Raw genomic sequence first — 8502 nt, forward strand, 5'->3', positions numbered from 1 at the left:
GGACAGACGATGGGACTGAGACTGGGGGGCCCAGAGGACAGATGATGGGGCTGAGACTGAGACAGGGGCCCCAGGGGACAGATATTGGGGCTGAGACTGAGGGGGCCCAGAGGACATGATAGGGCTGAGACTGAGGGGGCCCAGAGGGCAGATGATGGGGCTGAGACTGAGAAAGGGGCCCCAGGGAACAGATGATGGGGCTGAGACTCGGGGCGGCCCAGGGGACAGATGATGGGGCTGAGACTGAGGAGGCCCAGAGGACATGATGGAGCTGAGACTGAGAAAGGGGCCCCAGGGGACAGATGATGGAGCTGAGACTGAGGAGGCCCAGAGGACATGATGGAGCTGAGACTGAGGGGGCCCAGAGGGTGGTGCTTGCACCTGTCAGCCTCCTGGGTCACCTTCCTGATGTGCCAGCAGAAAAAAACAGGATGAAGGGACCCTCTCTCTCAGCTCTCAGTGGTCACATTTAAGGCTTCCTTCTACAGACAAGTTAAAAGGAATATGTTCACAAGTTCTGGTGAGGCCTTCCTGCTCTTAGGGTCACGGGATGAGTCCTGTGGAAGAACGGGAAGAGTCACATCATGGTGTGGGCTGGGGTCAGTGTGATGGGTACAGCTTGGGTTTTCTTTTTCACTTGATTTTTCTTTTTTTTTGCCAAACAGGTTATTTGTGACTCAGTTATATACACTTTTCAGTGACCAAGAATAATATCAATGGTCATTGATATGAAAGATACCAGGAAGTGATTTTCAAACATCTGTACAAGCCTGCAAACGGCTCTCTTTAAAGTTTATTTTTAATTGAGGGATAATTTCTTTACAGTATCATGTTGGTTTCCGTCATATTCATCGGCATGAATCAGCCATAGGTATACATATGTCCACTTGAACTTGAACCTCCCTCCCGGCTCCCACCCCATCCCATCCCTCTACAAAAGGCTCTTTTTGGGTGGAAGGTTAGTAGGTGAGAAAAATGAACGAGCATCAGTTCACTGCCTTTAGACAGCATCATGGGTGCAGAAATAAAGCAACGGTCAAATGGGGCAGAGTCCCTGGGTTCTGGCTCTTTTCCTGCCAGGGATTTGCCTCTCCTGTAGATTGAGGGGTTGGAGTTATTCACACATGGTCTCCTGTCCTTAAGTGAACCCACCCTGAGTCTGAGGGGTTGCCTCAGGGTCCCTCCGTCTCCCTGCCCACACCCACAGTCGCCCGGGACCCCACAGCGTGTTTGCAGCCGTGTGCTCTGATTCCCTCCTTCCTGCACAGCCGCTGTTGGCTGTTCCACTGCTTGTAGTGGGAGAAACCTGGGGAGGGGAGACTGGACTGGGGCGAGCGCACCTGGGAAACGGCATGACCCTGCAGCTGAGGAGGCCACTTCCCAACCACTGGCCACACCTGCTCCCGGAGAAGACCCACAGGTGTTGAGAGCTGTCCCCCTCAGCCTCCGGCTCCCCTCTGCACGGGGTGATTGCTGCCACGTGTGTCAAGGCTGCCCTTCCCAGCCTCCATCTTCCTGAACATCCCCACGTGGACCCCGCCTGCACGGCTCGCCCAGGACTGGCTGGATCTTGCCCCAACCTCACATGGCTTGGCCAAGGGCACCTGGGCTAGTTGCTCTCCTGGTCAGCGTGTGCTCTAGAGGTCCCACAGCTCTTCCGCTCTGCAGAAACCCAGCGTGGGTGGGGGTGAGGGGCACTGTCTGTGACGTTTTCAGGCAAGCCCTCCTAAGCCACTGGGCTTCCCAGGTGGTACTAGTGGTAGAGAATCCGCCCGCCAGTTCAGGAGACAAGAGACATGGGTTCCAACCCTCCATCCCTGGGTCAGGAAGATGCCCTGGATTAGGAAATGGCAACCATGGACAAAGTAGCCTGGTGGGTTAACAGTCCAGAGGGCTGCCAAGAGTCTGAGCAACAGCACCTCCCTAAACCGTGGGCGGCTCCCTAGCACCACCTGCTGACCCAGGGGGCATGTTACAAGTGCCCGAACGTGAGGAGCACAGATTCCACGGTCTATTGTCCTGTGCTCACTAGGCTCACTCACTGGGCTCACTGGGCTCACTCTGTGCTCCGGCATCAACACGACTCTAGAAGCTCTGGGGACAGTAGCATTTCTGGAGGGTAGACAGTGGAGGGACTCCAGGCAGAACGCCTGGGCTCCGGCACCAAATGCCTAGGTAGATAGCAATGTTATCATTTTTACTAGTGTCTTTTTACAAATGGAATAATGCATCTCAGTTGACTTTTTTTTTAACCATGCAGTTACGCAAAATGGTTTATAAGTGTTCATAAAATTTTTCAGGGACTATGGTCCAAGGAAAGGAAAACAGCATGACTTAACTAGGGAGCTATTGTGGTCTCAGGCCTGAGCTTACCTTGCCTTCCTGACTTTGTACCCCTCTCTCAGTATTCTTACCTGGAAAATTCCATGGACAGAGGAGCCTGGCAGGCTACAGTCCACGGGGTCGGAAAGAGTCGGACACGACTGAGCAACTAACACTTTCACTTTCTCCTGCTTGAAGGAACATCCTATGCCAAAAAAAAAAAAAGCCCTGAGATTAATGCAAGTTTCTGCAATATTTCAAATACAAAGCAGGCCTCCATGGTCTTCTGCTGAGTCCTTCTGTCTATCAGGCCCACTCTCCCATGCATGGGGCCAAGCTGAGACCCAGGAGCCCAGGTGCAAGAAGAGTGAGCCGTGCAGAGGACAGAGCTGGTGGGGGCCAGGGTGGAAGTGGGACTTTCCTGGTCTGTTCCAACTTTTTATTACACATGGTGGTGTAATCTAGTGGTTCTCAAACCTTGGGGTTTTAACATCTGGTTAAGTACTATCCACCTAGATTCTGTCCCTTGTGATTTTCAGGGACTCCAAGAATAATCAGTAGTTCCCTTTCTTCCGTTGTCTGGGGGCAGGGAAGTCAGGAAGGAAGGATGGTCTGAGAGGAAAGAAGGGTGACAGGCAGAGGGGTCTGTGACTTAGATCAAGCTTTGAAGAGTGGGTCTAGATGGAATTTCTAGGGTGCTGATGCATGCCCAGTGTGGACTCAATCAGGGTAAGATCGAAGGATGCCCTTAGAAATACGTCCTGATTTTGCCTTTGGTCAGTCTAATGTTATCCTGTGTCACATATGGATACAAATTTTAAATAGTAATGATTTCATGTGGTTCAAAAAATGTTTATACAAGTAAAGCCTCCTCTTGTACCTGTCCCCTTCTTCTGTTTCTCTTGCTCGGTCGTACTCTCACAGTTGACCAATTTTAGTTTCCAGTGTATCTTCATGCAAAAATAAAAATGTATTTGTAATCTCCCAATCTTTGTGCACAAAAGGTAGCATGTTACATACTTGGTTCAGTTTAGTTCAGTTCAGTAGCTCAGTCATGTCCAATTCTTAGCGACCCCATGGACTAGTACAGCATGTCAGGCTTCCCTGTCCATCACCAACTCCTGGAGCTTGCTCAAACTCGTTCATCGAGCTGGTGATGCCATCCAACCATCTCATTCTCTGTCCCCTTCTCCTCCTGCCTTCAATCTTTCCCATCATCAGGGCTTGGTTCAGTAGCTTGTTTTTTTTCATTTAATATATCCTAGAGATGTTTCCACATCAATAAATACAGTCCTTCCTTATAGAAGCATAACTCATTTTACTGCTTTATTATGCTTTGTTGACACCTTTTTTTTGACACCGTTTTTGTGTTTTTGTTTTTTCACACAAATTGAAGGTTTGTGGCAACCTTGTGTTGTCAGATGCCGATTATCATTTAACAATAAAATATTTAAAATCAAAGTATGAGCATTGTTTTTTAGACATCATGCTGTTGCACAGCGTAGTTACCAGGCTACTGTATAGCATAAACATAACTTTTACCGTATGTACTGAGAAAGCTCCATATTTGTGTGGCTCACTTTATTTTGATATCTGTCTCATTGCAGTGGTCTGGGACTAAGCCTGCAGTGTCTCTGATATGTACATGTACCTGTTTATACGCTACAGTATTTCATTCACTCAGGGAAGTACCATAATGTTTTTAACTATTCCCCCATGCGTGTACAATTTGAGCATTGAGAAGTTGTATCAGCGTGTTTTGAGCATAAACAGTATTGCAGGGACCTGTTATTTACTGTAATAAGTAACTCACTAACTCCCCTGGCAGTACTACGCTTGGCATCTCCCACAGTCCTGAGTTCTCGCCTTGGCTCTGCAGGTGTCATCTACCTGCCGGTTGAGCATCTCCTTTTGGATGGTCCCCAGCTGTGCTTTCTGTCACTGCTAGTCGCATGGAACTATTCAAATTAAAATTTAGTCAACTAGTTACATTTCAAGGGCTCAGTAGCCAAACGTGGCTCATGCCTACGATACTGGACAGTGTGGATAAAGAACACTTCATCATTCTCGAATGTTCTGTCGGAGAATGTGGGTTCACAGAAATTTCAACCTTGGGTTCTGAAAATGTAACCTCTTCTCACCAGGTGTCCTCCCAGTGGAAGTGGTGCTTGTCCAGCTCCCCAGGAGGATGTCAGCAGCTTGCAGGGCAGGGCTGTGGCATCTGTTCATCACTAGTGCCCACCTGGTGCAGTGCCAAGGACCTCATCCACGCTCAGTCATTGTGGGATGGAAACCCGAGTGACCGGAGACTGAGGCTCAGACTCCTAATTGTCCCCAGGGTCATAATTAGTCTCGGCGGAACTGTTATTGTTCAAACTCCCCAGTAACCACATAATATGTGACTTCTGTTGCCTTTCATTTTCAAAATATCAGAGTCACTGAAAATGAAACTCTTAACAGTAAGGCTGGAGGAAGCCTTTCCTTCCTTTTGAGTTTTTCTCCAGGAAGCTCCTGAATATTGAATCCTAATGATGCTCTGGGACCCTCAGAGAAACTTCTGAAGAACTGTGTGGAGAAAGCTTCACCTCTGGGCTCCAGAAACCAAGCATCTTGTCTCAGTCTGGATACCGCATTCGTTTGCATGGGCTGCCGTAACAAAGTACCACAGATGGGGTGGCTTACACAGAAATTTATCCCTCACGGTTGTGGAGGATGCAAGTTCAAGGTCAAGGTGTAGGCAGGCTTGGTTTCTCCCGGGGCCCCTCTCCTTGGTTTAGAGATGGATCTTCTCTCCGTGTCCTCACGTGGTCCTTCCTCTGTGAGAAGTCTTCATCCTAATCTCTTCTTACAAGGAAGATTAGGAAGGGCCCTGATCCAGGCAAGTTGGATTAGGCCAACCTAAAGACCTAATCACCTCTTTAAAGATGTCTTCATATCCAATCCCATTCTGATGTATTGAGGATTAAGACTTCAACAGATGGATTGGGGGTTGGGGCGGGGGGGGGGGGGGGGAAGCACAAGTCAGCCCCTGGCACATACTGTCTCCTCCATGGTAGATCTGGAGTCTAGCTTGTCCACATTTCTCTTTGATGAAGAGATAACAGGACTAATACTATGCTTTTCAAATTACAGACTGCTTTTATTCTGTAGAGGAAAAGAAAGCCTCCAGCTTTGATAAAAGTCAGACTGTTTTGTCCTTCAACACACAATGCAGTTGAGGTGGTATGGAGTGAAGAGTCTTCTTAAGGAAAAAAAGCAAAGGAAATACAGGATAGTGGGTTCGGACTGCCCTGGGGGTCCTAAGACTCTCTGCTCCCAATGCAGGGGGCCCGGGTTCGAACCCTGGTCAGAGAACTAGATCCTATACACCACAACTAAAGATCCACGTGCTGCACCAAAGACTGGGTGCAGACGAATAACTAAACACTTTTAAAAAAGCAAAGGACCCAGAGTCACAGTGCTCACACCCCAGCACCAAGTCAGCAGCATCCTACTTTTAAGCCGAGGGTGAGGGGGCATGCTTTAGGGGCATCTCTCAAGTAGTGCATTGTTCTCTGACCTAAAGACTAGGCAGTAATCTTCTCTTGATTCTGCCCTAGTCAGCTTCATATTAGGCTATTAATCCAGTCGTTCCAGTCACATCTCACCCACTACCCCTCCATTATAAAAGAAGTACGTTCGTTATAAATAATAACAAAAATGACAAAGAAAGCCCCTTAATACTCAATCTGTCAGAGATAATCACTTGAAAATACTGTTCAATTTATTTTTCAAAAACAGGACATAACACTGTAAATCATCTATACTCCAATATAAAGTAAAAAATTAAAAAAACCCAGGATCATCCTATATACACTATTTTTTTTAAATCCGCTTTTCCACTTATTATATCAAGAACGTTTGTCTGGTTTATTTTAAAATATCTTATTTAAAGAATACTATCACATGGGCGTGGCTGAGTTTGTTTAACACAGTATCATATGGATAATTTAACTATGACCATAATATGGGTTGGAAAAAATTTATTAACACAGTGGTTCAGCTGTAAAGAATCTGCCTGCAATGCGGGAAACCCAGGAGTTTCAATCCCTGGGTTGGGAAGATGCCCTGGAGGGGCATCTCCAGTATTCTTGCCTAGAGAATCCCTTGGACAGAGGAGCCTGATGGGCATCAGTCCATAGGATCGCAAAGAGTCAGACACAACCAAAGCAACTGAGCGCACATAATATGGGTTAAAAAGCTTTAAAAATTTTAAAAATATTTTTAAAATTTAAATTAAAAAAAAATTAAAGGAATGGAAACAATACCAAACAACACAGCTGGCCCTGCTGTTGCAATCCATCCTCTCTGCCTTCTGTTCTGCAGCCACTCCTGTTCACCAGACTTTTCCTAACCTCTTCCCTCCTCCCCGCACCGTCCCCCCGCACCCTCCCACCCCCACACCCAAGTACAGACCACCAGCCTCCCTGAGTCTTCTAGACTCAATTCAGCAAGCTCTCATTTATCCTTCAAGATCTAGGTCACAAGTCACCTCTATAGCTTGGATTTTCTGAGCCTTCCCCTGGGTTCCTCTATGGGGCTCAAAGCTTACAGCTCAAATGTTATTATATTTGTAATAACAAATAGTTATTACACTAAGTAGCCAGTGCTTACCGTTTACGCCTCACTGAGTGCCTGCCTGTTGTCCTGAGCTGTAGACATGTCCCATGTGGACAAGCTGTGACCAAGCCCTGACGTGTTGCATTAGTTAACAAACAGACTAGAATTTATACGCAAATGAGACCAGCTTCCTTCAAAGTCTCCACCTCAAGATACTTTGTCAGTGATGCTGTGATGCTCAAAACACCATTGGGGCCTTCCCTGTGGTTCAGTGGTAAAGAGTTTGCCTATCAATTCAGGAGACAGGGGTTCCATCCACTATCTAGGAAAATCTCACATGCCGCCGGGCAACTAAGGCCCATGTGCCACAACTACTGAGCCTGTGCTCTAGAGCCCACACCCCACAACTACCGAGCCCCAGAGCCCGTGCTCCGCAACAAGGGAAGCCACTGCAATGAGAAGCCTGCACACTGCAACCAGAGAGGAGCCCCCGCTCACAGTTAGTAGAGAAAAGCCCAGGCAGTGGACCCAGCACAGCCAAAATTAAAGAAATAAAATCATTAAAAAAACACACCACTGGAACACCTCTCTTGGCAGTAACTTCAGCATTTGTAGCACTTTCTTTTCAAGGTCCTCTGTGGCAATAGGTTTCTGTTTTTTCATTTTAAACTTAATATTTATTATGCACTTATCTATCCCAGGCACCAAGCTGGAGCTGAGTGAAAGATAAGTCAGACATTTAGTCTGTCTCTAAAGAAGTTTCTGTTTGGTAAGGGAGGTAAGATGTGGACACCCACTACAGCTCAGGGTTAAGCGACAGGGCTCCAGGGAGGTTGGACCTGAGTTTTGGAAAAAGACAAAAATCCTCTGGTTTCAACCTCCCAGCAAGAAGGGTGACTGAGGTCTGTGATTGCACCCTGTGTCAAGCCAGTGTCTTCTGAAGACTTAAAACAAAACAAAACAAAATACCAAAACACCAAAACAAACAAACAAACAAACAACAACAACAAAACCCCAGTCGCTAAACCCACCCTGGCGTATTTAAGACGCAGACTCCCCACTTCCTGGCGATGCTCCACCATAGACTGAGTCTTCCCAGCTCAATGATAAGCTCTGAGAGGGCATGTGCTGAGGTCTTATCCTTCGCTGTTCCACAGTGTCCGGTGGGCTAGTGACAGACGTGGGGTCAGGGTTAGACGCGTCTCCGGCCAAGCCACACGCCGTCATACCGGCAACCCTTCCCAGCGATGCAGGCTGGTGCGGGGCGGAGGGGAGCGGCCGAAAGACCCTGCGGGCAGGGCACCTGTGGGCGCGCGGAGCTCCTGCGTCCTGCGGCCCGGACCGGGGCCCCAGGTGGATGGGCGCCACAGGGAAGAAGGGCGCAGCTGCCCGCGCGCTGGACGCCCGCCCTTGCCCGGACTTTCGGGGCCGGCGCGGAGGGAGAGGCGAGCAGGAGGCCGGGCGCCAGGCCAGAGCCCGGCCCGCAGGGTCGGGAGGAAGGGTTCCGGCCTCGGCTGAGAGCTGGGGACTGGCCGGGAGGGGCAGGAACCCGGGCCCGGGGAGGAGGAGGAGAGTCGGGGC

The sequence above is a fragment of the Cervus elaphus genome, chromosome 22 (assembly GCF_910594005.1).
Source record: "Cervus elaphus chromosome 22, mCerEla1.1, whole genome shotgun sequence".
In the NCBI taxonomy this organism is placed as follows: Eukaryota; Metazoa; Chordata; class Mammalia; order Artiodactyla; family Cervidae; genus Cervus; species Cervus elaphus.